Here is a 26993-nt window from a genome sequence, read left to right as displayed (position 1 = left end):
ATGCCCTAATCAATGCATCCCCTGTGTGGTCCAGAAACCCAACTCTTGGGTTTGTACCCTAGAGGAAATGAAGCCAGTGTGTCAAGAGACTCCTGCACTCTCAAGTTCACTACAGCATTGTTCACAACAGTCAGGAGGAGGAGTCAAGGTCACTACAGCATTGTTCACAACAGTCAGGAGGTGGTTAGTTTTATGTTGACTTGATACAAGCTAGGGTCATCTGTGAACAGAAATCCTCTACTGAGAAAATGCCCACATCAGATCAGTTTGTAGGCAAGTTTATGGGCATATTTTGATAAACACTTGATGTGGGTGGTTCCAATTCACCGTGGGCAGTGGCATACCTAGGCTGGTGGTCCTGAGTTGTATAAGAAAGCAGGCTAGTTTGTTTTAAGAAGGCTGCTTGTTTGTTTCCCAGCCACCCAGCAGTTTAGACCTGAAATAATCACACAGAAACTATATTATTTAAATCACTGCTTGGCCCATTAGCTCTAGCTTCTTATTTGGTAACTCTTACATCTTAATTTAACCCATCTCTATTAATCTGTACATCACCACAAGGCTGTGTCTTACCAGCAAAGTTTCATTGCGTCTGTCTCCAGTGGAGGCTTCATGGCCTCCCTCAGACTCTGCCTCCTTTCTCCCAGCATTCAGTTAGTTTTCCCCACCTACCTAAGTTCTGCCTTATCAGGTCAAGCCAGTTTTCTTTATTAACCAATAGCATTCACAGCATACAGAGGAGAATCCCACATCACTAGTCCATGGTCCTATAGCAACCAGGGTCTGTGTTGATGTCCATGGCCTGTGTGGCAGCCAAAGGCCACATGGATGCTCAGTGTCTGGGCTGTCACCTGTTCCCATGTTAGGGACTGAGGGATGTACCAAGGCTGTAGGCATGCTGTTCTGAGTATCCTGCACTTCCATCCATGGTCCTGGTGTCATCTGGGCCGTAGCTGCAGCCAAGGTCCATATCTAGATCCATGACCCTACAGCAGCCTGGGCCTGTGTTGATGTTCATGGCTCCTGTTACCACCAAAGGCCATGTAGATGCCCAGGGTCTGAGTCAGCACCTGGTGTCTAAAGGTCATGGTGCCCCAAGGGTCACTCAGATCTGAATGCCCCGCACAACCACCAAGAGGCACGGTGACATCTGGCCTGAGCTGCAGCCTAAAGCCATTTCTGGGTCCATGACCTGACTGAAGCCAGTGTCTAGGTTGATATCCATTGCTCCTGGTACCATCAAAAGCCACGCAGATGCCTGGGGTCTGGCACACCACCTGGGGCCATGTTGTGGTCCAAGGGACACCTTGCACCCAGGTAATGCTGATCTGAATGACCCATGCAGCCACCTGGAGACACGGTGGCATCTGAACCTACTGGGATGGTGCTAAGGACCATGTCTGGATCCATGGCCCAACTGCAATCATGGTCTGTGTTGATGTCCATGGCCCTAGTTGCCACCAAAGGCTACAAGGATGCCCTGCTTCAGGGCCACTACTACCTCTGGCCAGGCTGGTATCCAAGGGACATGCCACTCCCAGAGTCATGCCAATTTGAGTAATCTGTGCACCTCTGACAATGATGCCATCCATGTCCAAGCTACTGCCAAAGGTTATATCTGGGTCTGTGGCCCTATTGCAGCCAGAATCTTCATCAATGTCCGTGACTCCACTTACCACCAAAGGCAGTGCAGATGCCTTGGGTCTGGGCTGACACCTGAAGCTACATTGGTGCCCTTGGGTCATGCTACCACCAGGACCAAGCAGACCAGGGTGATCAGCACTGCCACCCAGAGCCATGTTCACATCTGAGCCTAAGCTGTGGCTGGGGGCATGTCTAAGTCTGTGGTCCTGCTGCAGTCAGGATTTCAGCATCCACATAGCAAGCTGGGTGTGTCCTGCACATAGTTGTTAACTCCAGCTCCGAGTATTCTGATGCCCTCTTCTAACCTCCACACACATGCACAGGCACACAGGCAACACACACATGTGTCTATACACTCTTGCAGACACATCATACATGAATAAAAAACATAGAAGTTTAACATCAAGATTAAAAAGAAGGGAATTTTGTCACTTGTGCCAACATGGCACAATTGGATATTGTGCCAATATCCAGAGGATATTGTGTTATGTGAAATCTGTCAGGGCACACAATAACTGCAAAGGCAGATGTCATGGGACAGAATGGAAAGTGTCAGAGATACCAGTTAATAGATACATGATAACTGCTACAGGAGGGATCCAGATTATGTGAACATAGAGAGATAGAAAGTAAAGAAGAGACTGTCAAGGGCTAGGAAGAGTGAGGGAGGTAAAGGAAAAAAATGAGGGATGGGTTCTAACAGTTGTGGATTTTCTTTATTGGGTGATTAAAATATTTGGAGACTGATTGTGGTGGTGATGGCACCACAGTTCTATGCATAAGAACAGTTGACTTGTGTTCTTTCAGTTAGGCAACTGGGGGTCGGAGAGATGACTCAGCAGTCAAGAGCACTTACTGCTCTTGCAGAGCACCTACGTTTGTTTCTTAGCACCTACATGGGAGCTCACAACCATCTGTAACACTAGTTACAGGAGATGCAATTCCCTCCTCTGGCCTCTACAGACTCCTGCACATACCTGGCACACATAAACACATTCAGGTATATACATACACATAAAATAATGACAAATAAGTAAGTTAGTCAACTGTAAGATATGAAACGGTATTCCGATAGAGTTAATCCAGACATAGTTGTGCAGACCTGTAGTCCCAGCTACCAGGAGACTGAGGCAGGAGGATTATGTAAGATCTAACATTTGAGGCCAGCCTTGACCCTAGCAAGGTCAATAAAATGTGTTTTAGGCTAACAAAATGGCTCAGTGAATAAGGATGCTTGCCTCCAAGTCTGACAACCTGAGTTTAGTCCCCGGGAAGGAGAAAATTTGCCCTTTGACTTTCACATGTATGCCCTGAGATATGTATGCCCTCTACACACACACAAATACACACACACACTAAACAAACAAATATCTCTTTGAAGAAACAAGAATTTTGTAAGGGCTGAGGCTGGATGGTGGAATGCATTTGTATGTAATCAAAGCATTTGGGACGTAGAAGCAGAAGTATCAAGAGTTCAAGACAATCATTAGCTATATAATTAATTTGAGGCCAGCCTGTGCGACACGAGACCTTGTCTTGAGGGGAAGAAAAATGATTGCAAATATGTTAGGCAGTTCTGGAAATCTAAATAAAGGCTGAAGAATCAAATTCTGAAGTCAAGTTTGGTGGTTTATGCCTGTAGTCCCAACACTAGGAGGGTAGGCAAATGGATGCCAGTATTTCAGAGGCAGCTGGAGCTCTGCATCCTCAACCAACCCTCAATCAAAATGACTCAAAGGAAGCAAGACAGAGGATACAGAGCCAAATAGGGCATGCTAGTGTGAAGGATGTGCATGTTTAGGGCTGGGGGTGTAACTCAGATGTTAGACTTCTTGCCTAGCATGCACAAAGCCCTGGGTTTCATTCCCTGCACCACATTAACCTGTCGTGGTGATGCATCCAGGTAATCCCAGCACTACAGAGGTGAAGGCAGGAGAATCAGAAGTTAGATAGCAACCTGACCTCCATGAGACACTGCCTTAAGGAAGAACTGAACGAAAGAATGGAGGGGGGAGAAAAGTACAGAGGGAAGGAGGAAGAAAGGGAGAGAGGGGAGGGAAGGAAGAGAGGGGAAGGAAGGGAACTGGCAACTAGGAACACCTTTATTCCTTCTGTCTCTGCTCTAATTGCTCCTAAAGAAGTACCACATAGGACCATAAGAGAGCTGGAGTTCAGAACTGACTCTAAAGAAAGCTCATACATGGTAACAGTGGGCAAGCAAGGACTTTGGCATCCATAAAAGGAGGCAAAGCAAGACTTCCCACTAAGCCCCAGATGGATGGAAATGCCTTTCCAAACAGGAAAAGAACGGCCATGTACAGAGCCAAAGATGGCAACCATGCTGTCTCCATGCATAGCAGTCAAGGTGATACCTGAAATAAAGGCTCCTGCTCCTCCTGCCTGCCCACACACATTCTGCCAGGTACCCAGGGAGGATATTTTTTAGAAACTAAGAGGCTGACAGACCTGTGGGTGAGAAGGTTGAGCTCCTCAACATTTAAATATGCAAGTTTTGCAAACAGAAAGAATTTGACAGTTTCTATCTTCTTATATTCTGCTTGAGTACTTTCAATAGCAGCTTACCCTGCTTGGTTTTAAAATATAAAGTCTCTATTAACTCTTTAAGAATCTCATACTTGCATACAACGTATTTTGATCATAGCCACTCCCACTCCTCCCATAACTCCCGAGGTCCATCCTTCACCCCTTCTAACTCAAAGTCCTCTTGCTTTGCCTTAAATAAACTTCAGAGCCCAATTTGTGCTACTGATATACTCATCAGTACAGGGGTATGCAGTGGAACTTGGTGGACTTACTAGGAGTCAACCCGTACAAGCTGACTCTTCCTCTCCCAGAAGCCAGCAACTGCCAAAAACTCCTCGACCAGGAAGGGGGAACTGGTGAGCCCCTCCCACCTCCTTGCCAGATTGTCAGCTGCCTTGATCTTGTGCAGGCATCCACAAGCTCTGTTGAGTTCCTGGATACAGCAGTGCTGTTGTGTCCAACGGAAACTGATTTACTCAGTCCTCCCTGGCCTCTGTCTCCTCTTCCTCAATGATGATCATTTGGAGAGTGAGGGTGGTAGAGATGCCCCATTTTTGGCTGAGCGTTCCACACTCATTATTCTCTGTACTTTAACCAATAGTAATACTCTGCCTTGACTGTTATCCACTACACAAAGAAACTTCTCTGCTGAGGTCTGAGAGCCACACTGAGCAATGAGTATAGAGATGGAAATTTAGAGGGTAATTTTGATAGATACTACTCTCATGTCTTAGTTAGGGTTTCTATTGTTGTGATAAAACACCGTGACCAAAATCAGCTTGAGGAAGAAAGGGTTTATTTTAAGTTTACATTTTCAGGTAACAATCCATCAATAGGGAAGTCAAAGCAGGAACTGAAGGTAGAGGAATGCCTCCTATTAGCTTGCTCCTGGTGGCTCACACAGCCTGCTTTTCTACATAAATCAGAATCACCTGCCCAGGGATGGTACTATCTATACTGATCTGGGCCTTCCCATGACAATCATTAAGACAATATTCCACAGATCTGCCTATAGGCCAATCCTATGGAAGCATTTTCTCAATTAAAATTCTCTCTTCCCAGCAATGTTTGTGTGAAGTTGACAAAAAACCAAACCATTACAACCCAATTAGCAAAATAATAGTAGCAGGGCCTATGAGCTCTCCCATAGGTTCTTTGCCAGATTTACAGTGCCAAGCGTGAACTTCTTTCTAAGAATATTGTTGCTCAGTTAAGTATGTAAATGCCGGTGTGAATTTCTGTTAGGTAAATGCTGAGTTCTGGAACTCCTGAGTCCTGAGAAGAAATTGCAATTTCTCTGGGTAGAATTCTCGTGTTTAGTCATGCAGGTTAGTTGTTTTATTGCTGTTGATTATCAGTTTTGTTCATGTTTGAAACCAAATCGCAAAACTTGAAACCAACCACTAACTATTTTAAAATTCTCTTGAACTCCTACTTAATATATAGTGGGGGCGGGGCATGTGAGGGTCAGAGGACAGCTTGAGTGAGACAGTGGGTTTCAAGAACTGAACTCCAGTTGCCAAGCTTGTCAGCAAGCACGCTTACCTGTTGAACCATCTCACTGGTCCACCACTGACTATATGTAATTGATGGGGTTGGTATCATCATATATTACCTAACTTCAAGACAAATTCATCATCCTGAAAGGAGATTCCATCCCTTTAAGTCGTCATTCCTTGGGTCCCTGGCCAGCATCTCTCAAAATTAGTGACCTGCTTCTGTTGGCATGGCTTTTGATATGCATGGACTCATATGCCCTGTGACTTTGTGTGTTTGGGTTCTCTGATCCATCATACCCATCCATGTCCTAGGTATTAATACTTCATCCATTTTTGTTTGAATAATATTCATTTTTGTGGGATGCTGGGATGGAACCCAAGATCTCACATATACTAGGCAAGTGATTTATTACTGAGTTACATCCCTAAACCCCTTTCCTTTTATTTTAAGATGGGGTTTCCTTAAGTTTCCTAGGCATATTTTTTTTAATTTAACTTTATTTTATGTGCATTGGTGTGAAGGTGTCAGATCCCCCAGAACTGGATTTTCAGACAGTTGTGCACTGTCATGTGGGTGCTGGGAATTGAACCCAGGTCCTCGGGAAGAGCAGTCAGTGCTCTTAATCACTGAGCCATCTCTCCAGTCCCCCTAGGCAGATCTTTAGATCACTCTGTAGCTAAAACTACCTTTGAACTTTTATCCCACACTGTCTCAATCTTCTGAATAGTTGGGCTGACAGATCTGGACTACTGTGCTATGCTAAACAGACTTCCATTGCAGGGTCATGTCACTTTTTGCTTACCCATTCATACACTGATGAGTTGTTTCTAATAATCATTCAACTCTTGTGGAGCCCAAGAGTTTCAGGGTTAAACTGTGGGACCACACATACTGCCCTCAAATCCCAGCTCTACTAGCACTTTTTTGTGATAGTGATCAGATGACTCATATTCACTGATCACCAATCTGTTTTCTCAAAAACAGAATGAAAGAAATGACTCATAGGATGAGTGGGAGGGTTGAGAGAGTTGATCTGTGGTGAGTGTCTGTAGCCTTGGAATGACCATTAACTCTTTTCACTGTTAATGAAGCTAAAGCTTTTGTGAAGTCAAGTCACAGATGCACTGGGAGGCAGTCAGGTTTAAACACACACTCATATCCTACATAGACTCATGTCCTACATATAGACCTAGTCCCTCCTCCTCTTCCCTCCTCCTTCTTCTCCTTTTTTCTTTGTATTTTGGAAGTCTCTTACCCCTCAGAAACACCTCAGAAGCCATAACAATGGTGATGACAGCTGAAGAAACATGGCCATCATGTCAGAAGGAATAAGACACATGATAAAGTGTATGCCTGGTCAAAAAATAAATGAGGACTGACATGTCTCTGTTCTATTTCGCCTCTCTGTTGCCATGATGAAATGCTGACCGAAACTTACTGGAAGGAAGTGTTTCTTTGCCTTACAAGTTGAAGTCCATCACAGAGGGAAACTGGGTCAGGAACACGGATAAGAACCTGGAGGTAGGCGCTGAAGCAGAGACCATGGAGCAACACTTACTGGCTTGCTTTCCATAGCGTGCTCAGTTTACTTTCACATCGTGGTGGTTTGAAACTATTAGGAAATGTGACCTTGTTGAGGAAGTGTGTTGCTGGAGGCTCAGCCTTATCTCTGATTCAGATCCTGAGGTGAGGAAGGGACATCAGTGCAAAGAAAACTTCAGACTCCCAAGTGGATTGCACTCAATTGACCCCAAAGAGCTCGAGCTGTCTTTATTTATACTTTAACAGAGTATTTGTTTCTTGCCAGGGTTACATGAACAGCTTTATTATTGGCTCCTTTTTGTGACTCTTAAGAAATACATAGTATTTTATGAAATACATCGTATTTTATGAAAAGCCTTCATTGTTCCCCTTTATGCTTCCCCAAATATACTTTTCCACCACTTACATAACCTTATTCTAGACATAGAGCTCAGCATTTTTGCAGGATTAGCTAAATATTGAGTTAGACGCATCCCGCTCTTGCAGCATTTATGTCAGCTAACAGCCACTTGGGTTTAGAAACTTAAAAACTAATAGGCATGGGTACAGTGCTTTAAGGACAACAATATTCAAGCTCAAACAATTCTTTACTGTCTACAAGATATCGTTTTATACAGTTACCTTCTCTACAAAAGGGTCCCATGTCTCTGTCGCACTATAAAAGGCAGACTTTGATAAACACTCTTCCCATCCCACTGTACCATACATCTTTCACCAATATTAGCTCCTATATATGGTAAAGCTGGATCTCTTCATCCCACATTTTACACTGCATTCTTGCCCATTGGAATATACTCGATCTTATCATTGATTCTATATGATTGGTGTCCAGGGAACTTACTTATAACAGCTGACATGATGTGTATTCCTGAGACCTTTTCCCTATTCTGTGTAGGTAAGCCTTGCTCTCCTTTCCAAAGCTGACAAGTGTTGTTTTCATACTGAGTCAGAAAAGTTCTCAGGATCAGGAGTCATAGTTAGTAATTCCGGATAAGAGATTTGAGAAATATTAGTCCCCTTTTGAATCTTAGAGGAAAATATTTGAAAATGAGCAGGATTTCCAGGAAAAAAATACAGCTGTTGCATGTGTGACTGACAGAGTAAAACTAAAACCAACCCAAAGAATCACCAATATAATGAGAGAGAAAAGAACATATAAGTTGCGTGAATTTTGTAAATTCCTATGCTGCCCTATGGACTACTGACCCTTGGCAAGTGAGAGTCCATTTCCATAGGTGCCTTGCCCTGAGGAAACCCTTTGGACAGGTCATATGCTGATCCAAGACTAGACTGCGCAGCTCCCAACAGTGTGTCACTGTGTGGGGTGGGCCTTAAGGTCTCTTTCTCTCAAGCTTCCTTCAGTGAGTCAAGATGTAGGACTCTCAGCTCTAGCACCACATCGGCCTCTAAGCCACCATGCTCCTCAACTTGGAGATAATGGACTGAACCTCGGAAACTCTAGGTGAGCCACCTCAATTAAATGTTTTAATGTATAAGAGTTTCTGTGGTCATGGTGTCTCATCACAGGAATAAACCTGAACTAAGACACGTATACACCCAAGGACCTTCTGTGCATGAATGACACTGCCCAAAGTGGGGGAACCTCCTTTCACACATCAATCAACAATCAAGAAAATGCCCCCCAAAGACATGACCACAGACCAGTCTCGTGGAGGAAATTCCTTTATAGCAGTTTCCCCTTCCCAGGTTGTGTCGGGTTGACAAAAACTTACTTGCACCATTCCCTGTCGTTGGAGGATCCTTGAAAATATTTTGCTCTGTGATAAGAAAGAAGCTATCACAGGCCATGGATTGCATGATTCTGATCCATGTGAAATGCCCAGAAGGCAAACTTAGAGTCAAAAAGCAGATTATCAGGGGACAAAGGAGTAGAGAGTTGCTTCTCTATGTCGCAGAACATTCTATGGGCCTGGGGAGATGGCTCCTACCACGTAGTGTGATAACCTGAACTTAGATCCCTATAAGCTTATACCCATATAAGCTGGGCAGGGTAGAATAGGCCGGTGATCCCAGCACTCCTATAGCAGAATGGGAAATGGAAACAAGAGAATCCTGGGAAGTTTGAGGGTGAGTTGTCCTGGCGTACATAGGAGCAAACAAAGAGACACTTCCTCCAACAAGGTAGAAGGCAAGGACCAACATCTAAAGTGGGCACCCACATGTGTGCTGTGACAGGTACACTCTCACACTCAAATGCACATGCATCAAGGACACACACACACACACACAATTATAGCAGCGTGTGTATGTGCATGTAGAGCTCAGAGGATAATTTTTAGGTGTTGGTTTTCAGCTCCTGCATTTTTGAGGCAGAGTTCCTCTTGTTTCTGCCATGATGTTATCCAGCCTATCTGGTTCATAGCCTTCCAAGTAATTCCCCTAACTCTGCCTCCCATCTCACTGTAGGAATACTAGGATTTCACACACATCCCACCACAGCATCTGGCTTTGCCACATGGTTTCTTAGGCTTGCAAGGCAAGTGCTTTTACCCACTAAGTCATCTCTCTGGTCATGAAAAGTACTTAGGATATCGCAATTCTAGCAAAAAAGCTGGCATAAAGCCCTATCTCAAAGGAGTCATCTGACGCTGAGGACCCTACTTGTAAATTTCCTTCCTCCATGAAATCAGCTCTAGTGTGGCTTCCTCTCACCCTCTGGGCTTCTAGCCAATCTTTTCTTCCTTTCTTCCTTCCTTCCTCCCTCCCTCCCTCCCTCCATTCATCCATCCATCCATCCTTCCCTTCCTCTTTCCCTCCCTTCATTTCTTTCTTCCTCCTTCCCTTCCTCCCTTTCTTCCTTTCTTTTATGCAAGATCTCTATATATAGCTCTGATTGTCCATGAACTTGACATAGAGAGAAGTAGGCTGGCCTTGAACTTATTTCCATCAACCTGCCTCTGCCTCCCAAAGACTGAGATTAAAGACATGTGCCACCACACCTGACACAATATTTTTCTTAAAATTATTTCATTGCACTCTCCAATGAGCTTGCAAGGGAAATCGACAGAAAGACAGACAAGATGTGCATTTTAAAATCCAGGAACTGTTAGGTTTGACTGTCTTTCTCCTTAGTTGGTGGCAAATTGCTCCACGCCTGCACGCCTGTCATGCTATAAATAAAATGATTTAATTTTTTTATCTCACCTGCTGGAGCTAACGCATCTGCAGCAAAGCCCACACACATTTCCTGCCAAGTTCCATTCAGAATCTTACTGCTGTGCTTGGAATCACCCAGCAGCTTCTGGTGCCCGAAAATATACTCTGAACTCCCAGCCACCATACTTTAGAATACTGTGGCATTCACCCTGCCTGCTCCCAGACCCATGCTTTAGCAATTCTCCAGCTCACCCAACTAGCACTCACCAAAATGCCATCAGAGTCTTCAGTCTTGCCTTGTGTCTTTGGTTGCAACTGCTGACACCCACTAGCCATAGCTTCTTCTCCTGCTCCCTCTACCACCTTTTGTTTCTACCTCAAAGCATCTCTCCTGGAGTCTAGAGAAATGGCTCAGCAGTTTAGAGAACTTGCTGCCCTTTCAGAGGACCTGGGTTTAGTTCCCAGGACCTTCACTGTGGCTCACTGTTGATAACTCCAGTGTCAGGAGCTGTGCTGCTCTCTTCTGGCCTTCGTGGGTATTACATCCATGCATACATACAGGCAAAACATTCATATGAATAAATCATTTTTTAAAATAAAAAAAAACTAGCTAGCCCTGTTGCCCTGCTGAGCAGTTCTTCCCAGAGAGGTGAGTGGGTGCTCACCGGGGCAGCCTGCCTGCCCAGGAAGAGAGCACAGCCCCCCCGCCAGCTTCTGCAGCAGGGTCCTCGGTGTTCCAAGGGACCCCTCCGCTCCCCCCACTGCTGCGGGCCCTTTGTCTCCTGAGTCCTGGGAAGACCAGCTAGCCCTGTTGCCCTGCTGAGCAGTTCTTCCCAGAGAGGTGAGTGGGTGCTCACCGGGGCAGCCTGCCTGCCCAGGAAGAGAGCACAGCCCCCCCAGCTTCTGCAGCAGGGTCTTCGGTGTTCCAAGGGACCCCTCCCCTCCCCCCACTGCTGCGGGCCCTTTGTCTCCTGAGTCCTGGGAAGACCAGCTAGCCCTGTTGCCCTGCTGAGCAGTTCTTCCCAGAGAGGTGAGTGGGTGCTAGCCTGGGCAGCCTGCCTGCCTGTCCGGGAAGGGAGCACAGCCCTTCCCCCCTCAGCTTCTGCAGTAGGGTCTTCGGTGTTCCAAGGGACCCCTCCCCTCTCCCCACTGCTGCGGGCCCTTTGTCTCCTGGGTCCTGGGAAGACCAGCTAGCCCTGTTGCCCTGCTGAGGAGTTCTTCCCAGAGAGGGCTGAGGAGCTCTATCCAGAGAGTGCTGTGAAGTCCTACCCAGAGAGTGCTGAGGAGTTCTATCCAGAAAGTGCTGAGGAATTTCATCCAGAGTGGGGGAGATGGGCAGGTGCCAATGCAAGAATTCCTCCAACAACCTGAAAGGCAACATGACATCGCCAGAATCCAGGGAGCTTGAAACTAGAAGAATTGAACACCCTACTCCAGAAGAAATAGAAGAAATCGACTCTAAGCGCTTCTTTATGAAAATAATAGAGGAACTTAAACAGGAGGTGAAAATCTGCCGTAAAGAAATGGAAGATAAATATAACAAAAAAATTGAGGAAATGAGTAAAGAAATGGAAGAGAAATATACCAAAAAGTTTGAAGAAATGAGTAAATCCGTAAATGAAATTCTGGGAAACCAAGAAAAAACAATCAAACAGGTAATAGAAACAGTTCAAGATTTGAAAACTGAAATGGAGTCAATGAAGAAATCACAAACCGAGGGCCAGCTGGCTATGGAAAATCTGGGTAAACGAACAGAGACTTCAGAAACAAGCTTAACCAATAGAATACAAGAGATAGAAGAAAGAATCTCAGACTCTGAGGACACCATAGAGAAATTAAACACTCTGACCAAAGAAAACAGCATATCCAACAAATTCTCATCACAAAACATTCAGGAACTGTGGGACACAATAAAAAAACCAAATCTAAGAATAATAGGAGTAGAAGAAGGAGAAGAATTGCATTTCAAAGGTCCAGAAAATATACTCAACAAAATTATAGAAGAAAACTTTCCCATCCTAAAGAACGATATTCCTATGAAGGTTCAAGAAGCATACAGAACACCGAATAGACTGGATCAGAAAAAAACATCCCCTCGTCATATAATAATCAAAACACAAAGCACTCAGACTAAAGAAAGGATATTGAGAGCTGCAAAGGAAAAAGGTCAAGTAACTTATAAAGGTAAACCTATCAGACTTACACCAGACTTTTCGATGGAAACCATGAAAGCCAGAAGGTCCTGGATAGAGGTACTGCAGAAACTAAGAGACAATGGATGCAAACCCAGACTACTTTACCCAGCCAAGCTATTGTTCACTATCAACGGAGAAAACAAAATATTCCAGGATAAAAACAAATTTAAACAATACGTAGCTACTAATCCAGCCTTACAAAGGATACTAGAAGGAAAATCACAACCCAAGGAATCCAACATTCCCAACACTGCCTACATTAACTCAGACATCTAGCGACCCTTCACAAGCACAACTCAAAGAAGGAAAACACATACACGCTACTACCCAAAAAAATGACCGGAGTCATCGATCACTGGTCATTAATATCACTTAATATCAATGGACTCAACTCACCTATAAAGAGGCACAGACTTAGAGACTGGATACGAAAACAGGATCCAACATTCTGCTGTCTACAAGAAACACACTTCAACCACAAAGACAGACACCTACTCAGAGTAAAGGGTTGGGAAAAGGTTTTCCAAGCAAATGGACCTAAGAAACAAGTGGGTGTGGCCATTCTAATATCTAACAAAATCGACTTCAAACTAAAATCAGTCAGAAGAGATGGAGATGGACATTTCATACTCATAACAGGAACAATTCATCAGGAAGAAGTCTCAATCTTGAATATCTATGCCCCTAATATAAAGGCACCCACATATGTAAAAGAAACTCTTCTAGAACTCAAGGCAGTCATCAAACCACACACACTAATAGTAGGAGACTTCAACACTCCTCTCTCACCAATGGACAGGTCAATCAGACAGAAACCTAACAGAGAAATAAGAGATTTACTGGAGGTACTGAATCAAATGGACTTAACAGACATCTATAGAACACTCCACCCAAATAGGAAAGAGTATACCTTCTTCTCTGCAGCCCATGGAACCTTCTCGAAAATTGACCACATACTTGGTAACAAAGCAAACTTCCACAGATACAAAAAAATATTAGTGACCACCTGTGTCTTGTCAGATCACCATGGATTAAAATTAGAATTCAACAACAATGGTACCCCCAGGAAGCCAACAAACTCATGGAAGTTGATCAGTCAACTACTAAATCACCCCTGGGTCAAGGAAGAAATAAAGAAAGAAATTAAAGTCTTCCTTGAATATAATGAAAACAAAGACACAACGTATTCAAACCTATGGGACACAATGAAAGCAGTGCTAAGAGGAAAGTTCATAGCACTAAGTGCCCACCTAAAGAAAACAGAGAAAGCACACATTGGAGACTTAACAACACACTTGAAAGCTCTAGAAAAAAAAGAAGCTGATTTACCCAGGAGGAGTAGAAGACTGGAAATAATCAAACTGAGGGCTGAAATCAACAAAATAGAAACACAAAAAACAATTCAAAGAATCAATGAAGCAAAAAGCTGGTTCTTGGAGAAAATTAACAAGATTGACAAACCCCTATCCAAACTAATCAAACGGCAGAGAGAGAACTTGCAAATTAATAGGATCAGAAATGAAAAGGGGGACATAATCACAGACACAGAGGAAATTCAGAGAATCATTAGATCTTACTACGAAAGTTTATATGCCACAAAGTTGGAAAATGTAAAAGAAATGGACATTTTTTTAGATAAGTACCATATACCAAAGTTGAACCAAGACCAGGTGAACAATCTAAATAGACCTGTTAGTCGTGAAAAACTAGAAGCTGTTATCAAAAATCTCCCTACCAAAAAAAGCCCAGGACCAGATGGTTTCAATGCAGAATTCTACCAGAACTTCCAGGAAGAGCTAATACCTATACTCCTTAATGTATTCCACAATATAGAAAAAGAAAAGTCACTGCCAAACTCCTTTTATGAAGCTACAGTCACCCTAATACCAAAACCACACAAAGACACAACCAAGAAAGAGAATTACAGGCCAATCTCACTCATGAACATCGATGCGAAAATTCTCAATAAAATACTGGCAAACCGAATCCAAGAACACATTAGAAAAATCATCCATTATGATCAAGTAGGCTTCATCCCAGAGATGCAGGGATGGTTCAACATACGCAAATCTATCAATGTAATCCATCATATAAATAAACTGAAAGAAAAAAATCATATGATCATTTCATTGGATGCTGAAAAAGCGTTTGACAAAATTCAACACCCATTTATGATAAAGGTGTTGGAGAGACTGGGGATACAAGGATCATACCTAAATATAATAAAAGCAATATACAGCAAGCCGACAGCTAACATCAAATTGAATGGAGAGAAACTCAAAGCCTTTCCACTAAAATCAGGAACACGACATGGCTGTCCACTCTCTCCATACCTCTTCAATATAGTGCTTGAAGTTCTAGCAATAGCAATAAGACAACATAAGGGGATCAAGGGGATTCGAATTGGAAAGGATGAAGTTAAACTTTCGTTATTTGCTGACGATATGATAGTGTACATAAGCGACCCCAAAAACTCTACCAAAGAACTCCTACAGCTGATAAACACCTTTAGTAACGTGGCAGGATACAAGATCAACTCCAAAAAATCAGTGGCACTCCTATACACAAAGGATAAAGAAACGGAGAGGGAAATCAGAGAAACATCACCTTTCACGATAGCCACAAACACCATAACATATCTTGGGGTTACTCTAACCAAGGATGTGAAAGACCTATTTGACAAGAACTTTAAGCCTTTGAAAAGAGAAATTGAGGAGGATACCAGAAAATGGAAAGACCTCCCCTGCTCTTGGATTGGGAGAATCAACATAGTAAAAATGGCAATTCTACCAAAAGCAATCTACAGATTCAATGCAATCCCCATCAAAATCCCATCAAACTTCTTCACAGACCTTGAGAGAACATTAATCAAGTTTATATGGAAAAACAAAAAACCCAGGATAGCCAAAACAATCTTATACAATAAAAGAACTTCTGGAGGCATTACCATCCCTGACTTCAAACTCTATTATAGAGCTACAGTATTGAAAACAGCTTGGTATTGGCATAAGAACAGAGAAGTCGACCTATGGAATCGAATAGAAGACCCAGATATTAACCCACAAACTTATGAACACCTAATTTTCGACAAGGGAGCTAAAGGTATACAATGGAAGAAGGAAAGCATCTTTAACAAATGGTGCTGGCATAACTGGATGTCAACCTGTAAAAAAATGAAAGTAGATCCATATCTATCACCATGCACAAAAATCAAGTCCAAATGGATTAAAGACATCAACATTAATCCGTCCACTTTGAACCTGATAGAAGAGAAAGTGGGAAGTAGTCTACAAGATTTAGGCACAGGAGGCCTCTTCCTAAGTAGGACCCCAGCAGCACAGACAATAAGAGAAACAATGAATAAATGGGATCTACTGAAACTGGGAAGCTTCTGTAAAGCAAAGGACACTGTCAGTAGGACAAAAAGGCTGCCTTCTGACTGGGAGAAGATCTTCACCAACCCCTCATCAGACAAAGGTCTGATCTCCAGAATATACAAAGAACTCAAGAAACTAGACACTAAAACTCTAATTAACCCAATTAAAAAATGGGGTACTGATCTGAACAGAGAATTCACAACAGATGAACTTCGAATGGCCAGAAGACACTTAAGGTCATGCTCAACCTCCTTAGCGATCAGGGAAATGCAAATCAAAACCACTTTGAGATACCATCTTACACCTGTCAGAATAGCTAAAGTTAAAAACACCAATGATAGCCTATGCTGGAGAGGATGTGGAATGAGGGGAACACTCATCCATTGTTGGTGGGAATGCAAACTTGTGCAGCCACTTTGGAAATCAGTGTGGCGGTTTCTCAGGAAACTGGGAGTCAACCTCCCTCAGGACCCAGCAATTCCTCTCTTGGGAATATACCCTAGAGATTCCCAAACATACTACAAAAGTGTTTGTTCAACTATGTTCATAGCAGCACTATTTGTAATAGCCAGAACCTGGAAACAGCCTAGGTGCCCCTCAATAGAAGAATGGTTAAAAAAGGTGTGGAACATATACACATTAGAGTTTTACTCAGCGGTAAAAAATAATGACATCTTGAATTTTGCATTCAAATGGATGGACATAGAAAACGCTTTACTGAGTGAGGTAAGCCAGACCCAAAAAGAGGAACACGGTATGTATTCACTCATAAGTGAATTCTAACCATAATTTAAGGTCTTTGAGCCTATTATTCATGATCCTAGAGAAGCTAAATAAGAAGATGAACCTGATGAAGATTATTTAGCTATCCGCCAGGAGGTAGGAAATAGTCAAGAGTCCCAGGTAATCTTGGGTGCATGGGGGGGGGGTGTAAGGGTTGTTGGAAGGGTAGAGGGTTAGAGAGAAGGGAGTAGGGGAGGAATGGAGAAAGCTCGGTTGACCGAGATGGGGGGAAGGGAGGAAGGATGAATGTGGGATCTGGGAAGAATATATTTCAACTAAGGGAGTCATTTTAGAGTTTACAGGAAACTTGATTATATATGGGATCCCAGGTCCAAGGAGAGATCCCCAGATTGTTCTCTGGACAGAGGAGGGGGTGCCTGAACCGGCCTTGGCCCGTGACCATACTGATAAATATTTTGTTTATCACCATAGATCCTTCATCTGGCGTTGGATGGCGATACAGATGGAGGCCCGCGTTGGAGCATCGAACTGAGCCCCCCAAGATCCAAATGAGGAGCAGAAGAAGGAAGAAAATGACGAAGGACTGCGAGGGATACTATCACCCACTGATACAAGGGGTCGGATCTAATGAGAGTTTACCAAGGCCAGATGGACTGTGACTGAACGAGCATGTGATCCAACCAGATTCTCTGAATGTGGCCGGATTTTCTGAATGTGGCTGGCCTGCAGTCTTTCTGAGAAGCCATTGACAATGACACTGGGACTGGTTTCCTCTGCATATACTGGATTTTTGGGATCCAGTCTGTTTGGATGCTCACCTTCCTGGACCTGGAGGGAGGGTGGAGGAACTTGGACTTCCCACAGGGCAGGAGATCCTGACTACCCCTTGGGGACAAAGAGGGAGGAGGAGAGGGAGGGGGGGAGTGTGAGGGCGTTGGGAGGAGGGGCGTAAATGGAAACTTTTTATAATTTAATAAAATTACTTTCAAAAAAAATAAATAAAATAAAATTAAAAAAAAAACTTTTTAAATACTTCCCCTGGTTATTCTATAAAAGGTCTCCCTTGTTATGCCCCATTAGACCTCCATATCCATGTAATATCATCATTCTTTCCACATGTGTAGTCACATGGGATTGTGTGTTGTTCCCAACCTACCACCATTGCACCCAGAGCCAAGAGAAGGGCACAGTCTCTTCTGAATTCTATATCTGAAATTTATGTCATGATACTTATATGGCCAGGGAGATACCATGATCACACGTGGTTTCCCCAGGATGAAGTTTATCCATTACACTCCAGATGTGCTGGCCCTGCAGTTTCCCGGAATTTGGGAAGCTGACTGTATACTTTGTGGGAGTGGAGGACTGTGTTCTCACTCTCCTCTGACAAAACAATAAATTTATATCATTAATCCCAACCATGAATGAAGTGGCATTATAAGGGGTACATTTTGGGGTGATTGGTTTTAGACGAAGTGACGGGGGTGCTGCCTCCTTGATAGCATTCCTGATCAATATGGTGGGAACGACACTAAAACCAGACCTCTCCCTCTCTGTCTCTCTCTCCATCCATTTTTTGCTCTCCTCACTAAGCAAGGATATACTAAGATAGCTGAAGTTTGAAAGACAACTTTAAGGTCATTCTAGAATTTCCCCATTCACTTTTCCCATCTAGAGAAGCCAGATGCATGGCAGCTTTTTGCAGCACCCCACAGAATGTATCAGGCAGGAAAGTTAAATATAGAGGCCCCCTGAGACTCTTCCCCATCCAGAACTTTCTATTGACAAGACCAGTCTTGTGCAGACCCAGCCCAAGTAGCAGAACCTGCTCCAAGTTCATGATATATCTGTCATACTCAGAAGATAGTATATAATGACCCTATCTTCTGCCTCTCACGTTCTTTCTGCCTCCTCATCTAATGGTCCCTAAAGCCTAGAACAATGATTCTCAACCTGTGGGTCATGACCCTTTTCAGGGTTGAATGAGGCTTTCACAGTGGTCACATGTCAAATATTCTGATTAATAAATGTTTCCAATACTATTTGTAACAATATCAAAATTACAGTTATGAATTGGCAGTAAAAATAATTTTATGGCTGGGTTACTACAACATGAGAAATTTCTGTACTACTGTATTAAAGGATCACAGGATTAGGAAGATTGAGAACCATGGCCCTAGAGGGAAAGGTGTGTCTTGCTGAACAATGAGCTCAGCTGTCACTTATTCTCAGCATCCATTCAGCCATGAGTTCCTGCATTCACCACTGCTGGCTGCACAAAGACAAGGTTCTTTGGCTAAGGCTGAGTAACAATTATATAGGGGTATAAATATATTTAGAAAGTAGTGTGATGCTATGTCAACTTAGCTGAAAATGGTAGATTATTCCCTCTGAGAGCCTATGAGTTCACTAACCAAGTGTTTCTGACTAGATTTACAGTAGCAAGCATGGATTTCCTCCCATGGAGCCTATCTCAAATCTAATTAGAGGGTGGTTGGTTATCCCAGTAAGAGTCATGCCTCTATGCCACTAGGGGACTAATTGTGCTAGGCAGGTTGATACTGTAGTTTGTAAATTTCACACCCTCTCTGCTGAGTCATTGGCTATTGATAAATTATTGGAGAGAGGGAGTCACTGCCTTTAGTTCTGGACTTGCTGACGAGTTCACCAGGTTCCAGTAGATAGTTCCAAGCGGATGATGACACAGACACCAATAGTTAAACTCTGAGTCTCCAAACAAAACCGAAAGACATGAATGAGAGAAAGGGATCTATAGGGAGGAGGGAATTTAACAAGGGTGGGAGGGAGATGAGAGGGTGTGTGGGAATGAAGACAACCATGGTGTGATATAAACATGTATGAAATTGTCCAATAATAAATTAACTAAAAACAAGACAAAAAAAGGAATATATTTAGAGGGCCCTATGGAAGTCATGCAGTCTAGAGATGACTTCTATAACTCAAAGAGTAAGGATCCCAGTGAACTCCTAACAAAAGTGTCTCTCAAATCTCCACATCTGAGGTTGAAATATTCCAAGAGAAGCAAGCAGGCTACCACAGTGCAAGGAAAGCTCATTGAAGTTCTGGATAGTACCACTAGATGTCAGTATTCAGTGTACCCGTTGTTTAAGGCCAAAATAGAAACATTGAGGAGCAAGTAAGTATCTTAGAGGCTAAAATCCTGGGAAGGGTTTCTTTGGAGTTCCTAAGGGATGATTTCTGCAACAAATTACTACAAACCTAATACCTTACAGAAAGTCATCTACATTTAAGACAGTGAAGTACAGGTATCTCTTCAAAGCCAGTGGATTCCTGACCAACAGGTCTAGCACATGACTCCTGTATTTTCAGTATATATGTTTGTTTGTTTGTGATTTGACATCTTGAGGTCTTGAAAATTCTATAGAGGACTTTTATAGATATGTTATCACATGTTAAACAACTCATCTGTTATGATGTTTAATCTTGGTTGTCAACTTGATTGATCCTGGGCTCCACTAAGGGACACACCTGTCAGAGATAGGACATTTCCTGTGACTATGATAAAAAAAAATGCTCTGACCAAAGCAATTTGAGGGAGAAAGTGGTCATTTGGTTCACAGTTCTAGGCTACAGTCCTTCATTGTGGGGAAGTTAAGGCAGCAGGGACTTGGAGCAGCCAGTCACATTACAACCACAGTCAAGATCAAAGAGCAATGAATACTAGTGCTCAAGGCATTTCCCCATTTTTATACAATCCGGGATCCTGTGCTCAGGAACTGGTGCCACGCACAGTGGTTAGATCTTCACATTATTCAAGATAACCCCTCAGGGACATGTCTGTCATCCAGCGTAATCTAGACAGTCCCTTATTGAGATGCCTTTCCTAAGCGATTCTAGGTTGTGTCAAGCTGATAATTAAAAGTAAGCATCCAGAGTGCATTTCCTAGAAACATTAGGAGGAGGAAGCTCTTGCCCAGAGTGAACTTTACATTACACTGCTCAGATAAAGTCCTGAGAGAAAAGCAGGCTGGCTCTTGCCTGTCTGCTTAAGTCTTTGCTGGTGAGTGTAGCTGCACTGTGGTTGCCGCCTCTACCACCAACCATCCTTTGCTAACATCAGAACCCAGATTTTTCAGTCTCCCAATGTGGATTGAAGGTCAGTGGCTCTCCACAAATCCTCTTGGCCTTCCACACTAGATTAAGACAGCTGAGGAGGGCCTGGAGAGAAGGCTCAGTGGATAAGAGCACTGACTGCTCTTCTAGAGGACCCGGGTTCAATTCCCAGCACCCATATGGCAGCTTACAACTGTCTGTAATTCCAGGATATCTAGCACTCTCACACAGATATACATACAGGCTAAAACACCGATAAAATAATTTAAGAAAAGACAGCTGAGGCGTCTAGCTTTGCGGACTGAGCAGCTTCTGGGTTCTCATCCTCTCTAATGTTCAGACAGTCATTGTTGGACTACCCAGTCCCTACTGTGTCAAACAATCCAATAAAGGCATTATATGATATCCATTCTTGAGACCCTGTCTCAAAAAACCAAAATGAAAAATAAAAAACCATTCTGACAGTTTTGTTCTTCTAACTAAACCTGGCTGACATATCTGTGATTGTGGTTTCCCTATACAGACTACACAATCTAGAATCTACCCCCAAACCCACACACATCATCCACCCACTCCTCTGTTGAGCCTGTCATGGCTTGGGTAATTATTCTCTGTCCTCAGCATTCCAAGACAGGTATCAGGCATTAAAAACACCCCATCCTGAGAGACACTGAAACTATTAGTGTTAATTAATTCTAAAATTGATTTTTACAAACACAATAATGTATCTCACTCACTAATTCCCCTTATTTCCAGTGCCTCTTGACCAGCCTGTGCTTCCCCGTGTATTTTTGTGTGGCACTGCACATCCCTTTGTCTATAAAAAGCTACCCTTTCAATGGATGCGCTCTTCTTATCTGTTGGTTTCATCTTATCTGAATTTCAAACATCTTGATGCCTGAGTGAAATGAGAGATAAGGATGTGCATCCCTGGTGTTTGGGGTTGGAAGGGTGCCACTGTGAACATTAGACCAGGTCACCTTTGCAGGGCTCACAGAAGGCTCAATGCTGCAGAGTCTATGTCTGGCAAACAGAAAGCTGCCTAGAAATGAGAACAGCCAGAAGGCTGCCTGAGGGGAAGATTGGCCCCAGGGGAGTTCTGGTAAACAAGAGCATAAAGGGGCAGGGCAGGACTGCAAGAGTTAGTGCATCGCCCACAGGAACTGGAAGCACCGTGGAGAAGACAGATTCAAGGAACATGAGAATTCCTCCTAGCCAGAGTCCTGACATCATCCGAGTTTTCATTTTTATTTGCAGATGCCTTCTGCACAGGTGAGCCATCCTTAATCGCTTGTGATGCTCCTGCAAATGATGAGATGGAGACAGACAAAGCAACTGAGATAAATTTTCTTGGCCACGCTGAAGGTGATAAACAGTCTTTGCAAATCTTCCAACCCTAGAGACTAGCTACAAAGTCATGTCTGAAGAAAAGGAACAGCAGGACATAGGTAGTAGCACCTGGCTGGGATGCTGCTTTCCAGTGAAAATGAGGAGGGGATGCGGATGTAACTCAGCTAGGAAAGCACTCACCTAGCATGCATGCAGCCCTGGGTTTGAGCCCCAGCACCACATAAAAGTGGGTGTGGTAACGTACACCTGTAATCCCAGAACTCGGTTGGGGCAAGAAGATTAGAAGTGCAATATAGTAAGGTTGAGGGAAACCAGACTGTACCACTTGAAACTCTGTCTTGAAACAGAAGAAAAGAAGGAAGGGAGGGAGGGGTGAGGGAGGGAGGGAAGAAGGGAGGGAGGGAGGGGTCATGTTAGCCAAGACAGATCATATACATGTCATGGCAGACTCTGCAGTACTCCAACTAATCCACAGGATGCTTTTGTGAGTTGAATCTAAGATGCACTCAGCCCCCAGAGGCTCTTGTTGGAAAGTCGTATCTTCAGCTGGTGGCGCTGTTAAGGGAGGCTGTGGAATCTTTAGGAGGGGTCTGACTGACAGAAGTAAGTCACTAGGTACAGACCCTTCAAGGTTGTACTTGACCCCCTTTTCTCTGCTTCCTGGTCTACCTGTAGGACAGCTTCTGCCTCGTGCTCCAGCCACCATGCACTGACTTCCACCTTGTCTTTCCTGCCTTTATGGACTGAAACTCTCCAACACCAAGCCAGAATAAATTGTTCTCCTTTTCAGTTGTTTCTGTCAGATATTTTGGTCACAGGGATGCAAAAAAAAAATAACTAATGCAGTTGACACTTAGGATGTACACAAGATCCCAAACAGCTCTTTCCCATCTAAATGATGACTTCTTGCCTGGCACATCTAACACACCAAATCATGCCCACACATCCGATATATCGCTAGCCTGTTTCCTTTTTTCTACTCCTCACTCTGTTACATATTTTTAGTTTGGGGTGGAGGATAAGTGCATAAAAATATATTCTACAGTGAAAGTGCAAGTCCAACACGAAGCTCCACGACTTCCATTTCTAATGGCTACTTTACTTACATAGAAATACACTGAGATATAGAGACTTTGGGTGTGGTTAATTTTGATGTGATATTTTTCTATTTGGAAGGTTTTATAATAAAACTAATAAAATATAAGAGAATAGTAACCCAAATATCTTAGTCAGGGTTACTATTGCTTTGATGAAACACCATGGCCAGGGGAACTTGGGGAAGAAAGGGGTTTTTGACTTACTCTTCTCTTCCTCATCACAGCTCATCATCAAAGGAAAGTCAGGACAAAAACTCAAATGGGACAGGAACCTGAAGGCAGGAGCTAATGCAGAGGCCATGGAGAGGTGATGCTTATCAGTTTGTTCCCCATGACTTACTTACTTGGCTGCTTTCTTATAGAACCCAGGAACACCAACCCAGGGATGGCACCACCCACAATGGATTGGACCCTGCCCTATAAATTACTAAGAAAATGTCCTACAGGCTTGCCTATAGCCACATCTTATTGAGGCATTTTTCTTAACTAAGTTTCCCTCCTCTAGATGACTTTAGGTCTTGTCAAGTGAACATGAAACTAGCCAGCACACCAAGTAAATCCAAATCTCAGGAGGTTTTCTTTTTTCCTTCCTTCTTTGTTTTTTGTTTGTTTGTTTGTTTTTTGTTCTTTGTTTAGTTTTCTTTGTTTTTTGCTTTTGTTTTTTTTTTCTTTCTGACAGTCTTCTGGTGCCTGGATTAGCCTTGTGTAGCCAAGAATGGCTTTGAATTTCTGATCCTCTTGCTTCTGCCTCCCAAATGCTCACATTATAGGCATACACCAACATGTTTTATTTGTGAAGAGCTTGGTGTTAAATGCAAGGCCCTGCGCATGCTAGGCTAGCACTAATGCCCAGCCATGTAAATTTGGGAGCTTTGTGTATGAGGTATGTACACTACATCCACACCTTCTTCTGACTCTCAAGGCCCTTGGGACTGGAGTTACAGATGGCTGTTAGTTACTACCTGGTAGGTGTTGGGAACTGAACCCAGATCCTCTGCAAGAGTTAAAAGTGCTCTTAACCATAGACCTATCTCTCTCCTATTTATATTTTTTATTAAAATACATTACATCATTTTCCCCTGGTTTTTCTTGCTCCAGTCAAGTCCACTCCCTCCAACTGAAGATTTTTTATCTTTATCCCCTCCCTATTTGTGCACACGAGCGTGTGTGTATGATATGGTATTGTGTGGTGCATATTGTGTGTGTGTGTGTGCATGTGGTGTGGTGTTGTATGTGGTGTGTATGTACATGTGATATGGTGGGATATACGTGTGTGTGTGTGTGTGTGCGCGCGCGCGCGCACATGCGCGCTGATGCCCGACCAGAAGAAATTGGTCTTTGAAGCTGGAGATACAGGTGAATGTGAGACACCTGATATGGGTGCTGAGACCTGAACTCAGGTCCTGTGGAAGAAGCAGTCAGACTTTTAAATTGCTGACTCTAGGTCCTATTAATTTTTACATTTATTCGTGTGTGTGTGTGTGTGTGTGTATACACAGGCCATAACATATATGTGGAGGTCAGAAAATAGTGTGTGGGAGTCTGTGAATGGACAGGAATCCCAAAACCAAGTTCTTAGCCCAAAGGAGATTTATTTGCTGTGACTTGAACGGGCCTGCTTGTTGGGGTTTCTGTCCCGCCCAGTACCCCACAGCCGGCAAGCCCCAAAGAAAATCACACAGAGGTCTCCATAAGATTTTAAACTGATTAGCCCATTAGCTCAGGCTTCTTATTACCTCTTATCACTTATATTAACCCATTGTTCTTATCTATGCTAGCCAAATGGCTCAGTACTTTTTCTAGCTGGGCAGCTTACATGTCGCTTCTTCAGTGGTCTGGGCTGGACTGTGGAGGGAGCTTCCTGCTTCCTAGAATACTCCTGTACTCATCGCCCCCACCTCTACTTCCTGTCTGGTTGACCCAAATATACTTCCTGCCTGGCCAATCAGTATTTATTTAAAATATGATTGACAGAATACAGACAATTCTCCCACACCAATTTGCCCCAGAGGGACAGATGGCAGGGAATAAGAGACAAAAACTGGAGACAGGCTGGGCAGTGGTGGTGCATGCCTTTAATCCCAGCACTTGGGAGGCAGAGACAGGTAGCTCTCTGTGAGTTCAATAAGCTTCAAAGATACAGAGAAACCCTGTCTCAAAAAAAACACAAAAAACACAAAACAAAAACAAAAAAATAACAAACAAACAAAAACAGGAAACAGATGACCGGAGAGAAGGGGAAGGGAGCAGGGAAAGGGGATGGGGTACTTATCTCCGGGGACTAAGGACTGTCTCTGGATAGAGAGAAAACAGACATGGGACATAGGCAAATGGTGGTTTATAAAGGTAAAATGGGAAACCCCACGTTAAGGGAAGGTGTTTAATTTTAATTGGACATGTTAATTAGCCAAAGGAAGCTTCTGATTGTTAAACTTCAAAACTTTAATAGCTGGTCCTTGGTAGTCAGCATCAAGAAAAGGGAGAGAATAGACCTTGGGGCTAGCTTTTGGAATGTAATCTAAATGTTTTTAGCAAGGCAGAAGGAACAGGAGAGAATGGCAAGGCCTACCAGAGCCATGCTTGCCATGCTCAAGCTGGCCAGAGTCCCTTCAGTCTGCTTTGTCCTTAAACCTTGTGGGTTCCAAGGGTGGAGCCCAGGTTGCCAGGCTTGTCGACAAGCAGTTTGACCTGATAAGTCAGGCCACTGGTCCCTAACTTCTTTTTACAAGGAATCCAGTTGTGTCACAGGCCACTCTTGGGGCCTCATTTTACTTCAGTCATCTCATTAAAGACACAACCGCATCTGAGATCCGGAGGGGGGAGCATGACTAGGATTTCAATAAAGGGATTTTGGGTGATGAACACACATCATCCAGAACACACTTCTACTTGGTGTGGATTACCTCTGACCTCTGAGCCTATAATGTGTGTTCTCCTTGTGCCTGGAGCAACGCAAGACGCTTGATCAACCTCAGTGTCACTTAGCTGTTAAGCTCCACACTGAAATATTTGCCCTGTGGGGTGGGAGGAGGCTGATGCAAACTACAGAAAACTTATAAGAAGGACTCTTGGGGGCTCCTCCTGAGGTTCTAGTAGAGATCAAGAATTGATGGGGGAGAAAAGCTGGTCAGTGGAACTGCCTGGAAGATATCCAGGAATCTCCAGGGATGCCAGTTTTATAAGGCCTCTCCCATGTTGGGATGGACTTTGCAGTGACAGAGCTGCCCCAGTCACCCATGCTCCTATCAATAGCTCCAATAAGTCCGCTGTATTTGGATGGAACCATTCCTCCTGCCTGACTCTGCCATCCCTAGCCTGGGTGAATAGGAATAGACTTGTGGGCGAAATAGCAAAACGGGGCTGCTTATCCGATGGTCTTTGAATGGAGGATATGGAAATTATGTGAGCAGAAGATGAGGAGGAGGAGGAGGAGGAAGAAGAGACAAGAAGACTCCTGGGGGTCCACAGGGATGACCCCAACTAAGAGTCCTGGCGATGGTGGAGAGGGTGCCTGAACTGGCCATCTACTGTGACCAGATTGGCGACCACCCTAATTGTCATCAGAGAGCCTTTATCCTTTATCTGATGGAAGCAGATTCACAGCCAAGCACGGGGCTGAGCTCCAGGAGTCCTGTAAAAGAGAGATAGAAAGGATTGCAGTAGCCAGGGATGTCAAGGTCATGGCCAGGCAACCCACAGTGATCGCTGATCTAAGTTCTGGGGAGCACATGTCTGTGAACTGGAAGTTGGGGAACCTGCATGGGACTCACCTCTGCATGTGTGTGGCA

The 26993-nt window shown here is 43.7% G+C and overlaps 1 long non-coding RNA gene and 1 other non-coding gene across 2 annotated transcripts in view; both read left to right on the top strand.

Annotated features, from left to right (window-relative positions):
* The window catches only part of LOC146895921 (uncharacterized), a 136962-nt gene that overhangs the window by 56546 nt on the left and 53423 nt on the right, over positions 1-26993 (top strand). The gene's annotated exons all lie outside the window — the stretch shown is intronic.
* Positions 17890-18049, top strand: LOC125398803 (U1 spliceosomal RNA). Its single transcript, XR_007231534.3, has one exon. It is a non-coding gene; the product is annotated as a U1 spliceosomal RNA (small nuclear RNA).

The sequence above is a fragment of the Myodes glareolus genome, chromosome 1 (assembly GCF_982192425.1).
Source record: "Myodes glareolus chromosome 1, mMyoGla1.1, whole genome shotgun sequence".
In the NCBI taxonomy this organism is placed as follows: Eukaryota; Metazoa; Chordata; class Mammalia; order Rodentia; family Cricetidae; genus Myodes; species Myodes glareolus.
Note: the sequence above shows the minus strand (reverse complement) of the source record. Positions and strands in the feature narration are given on the sequence as shown.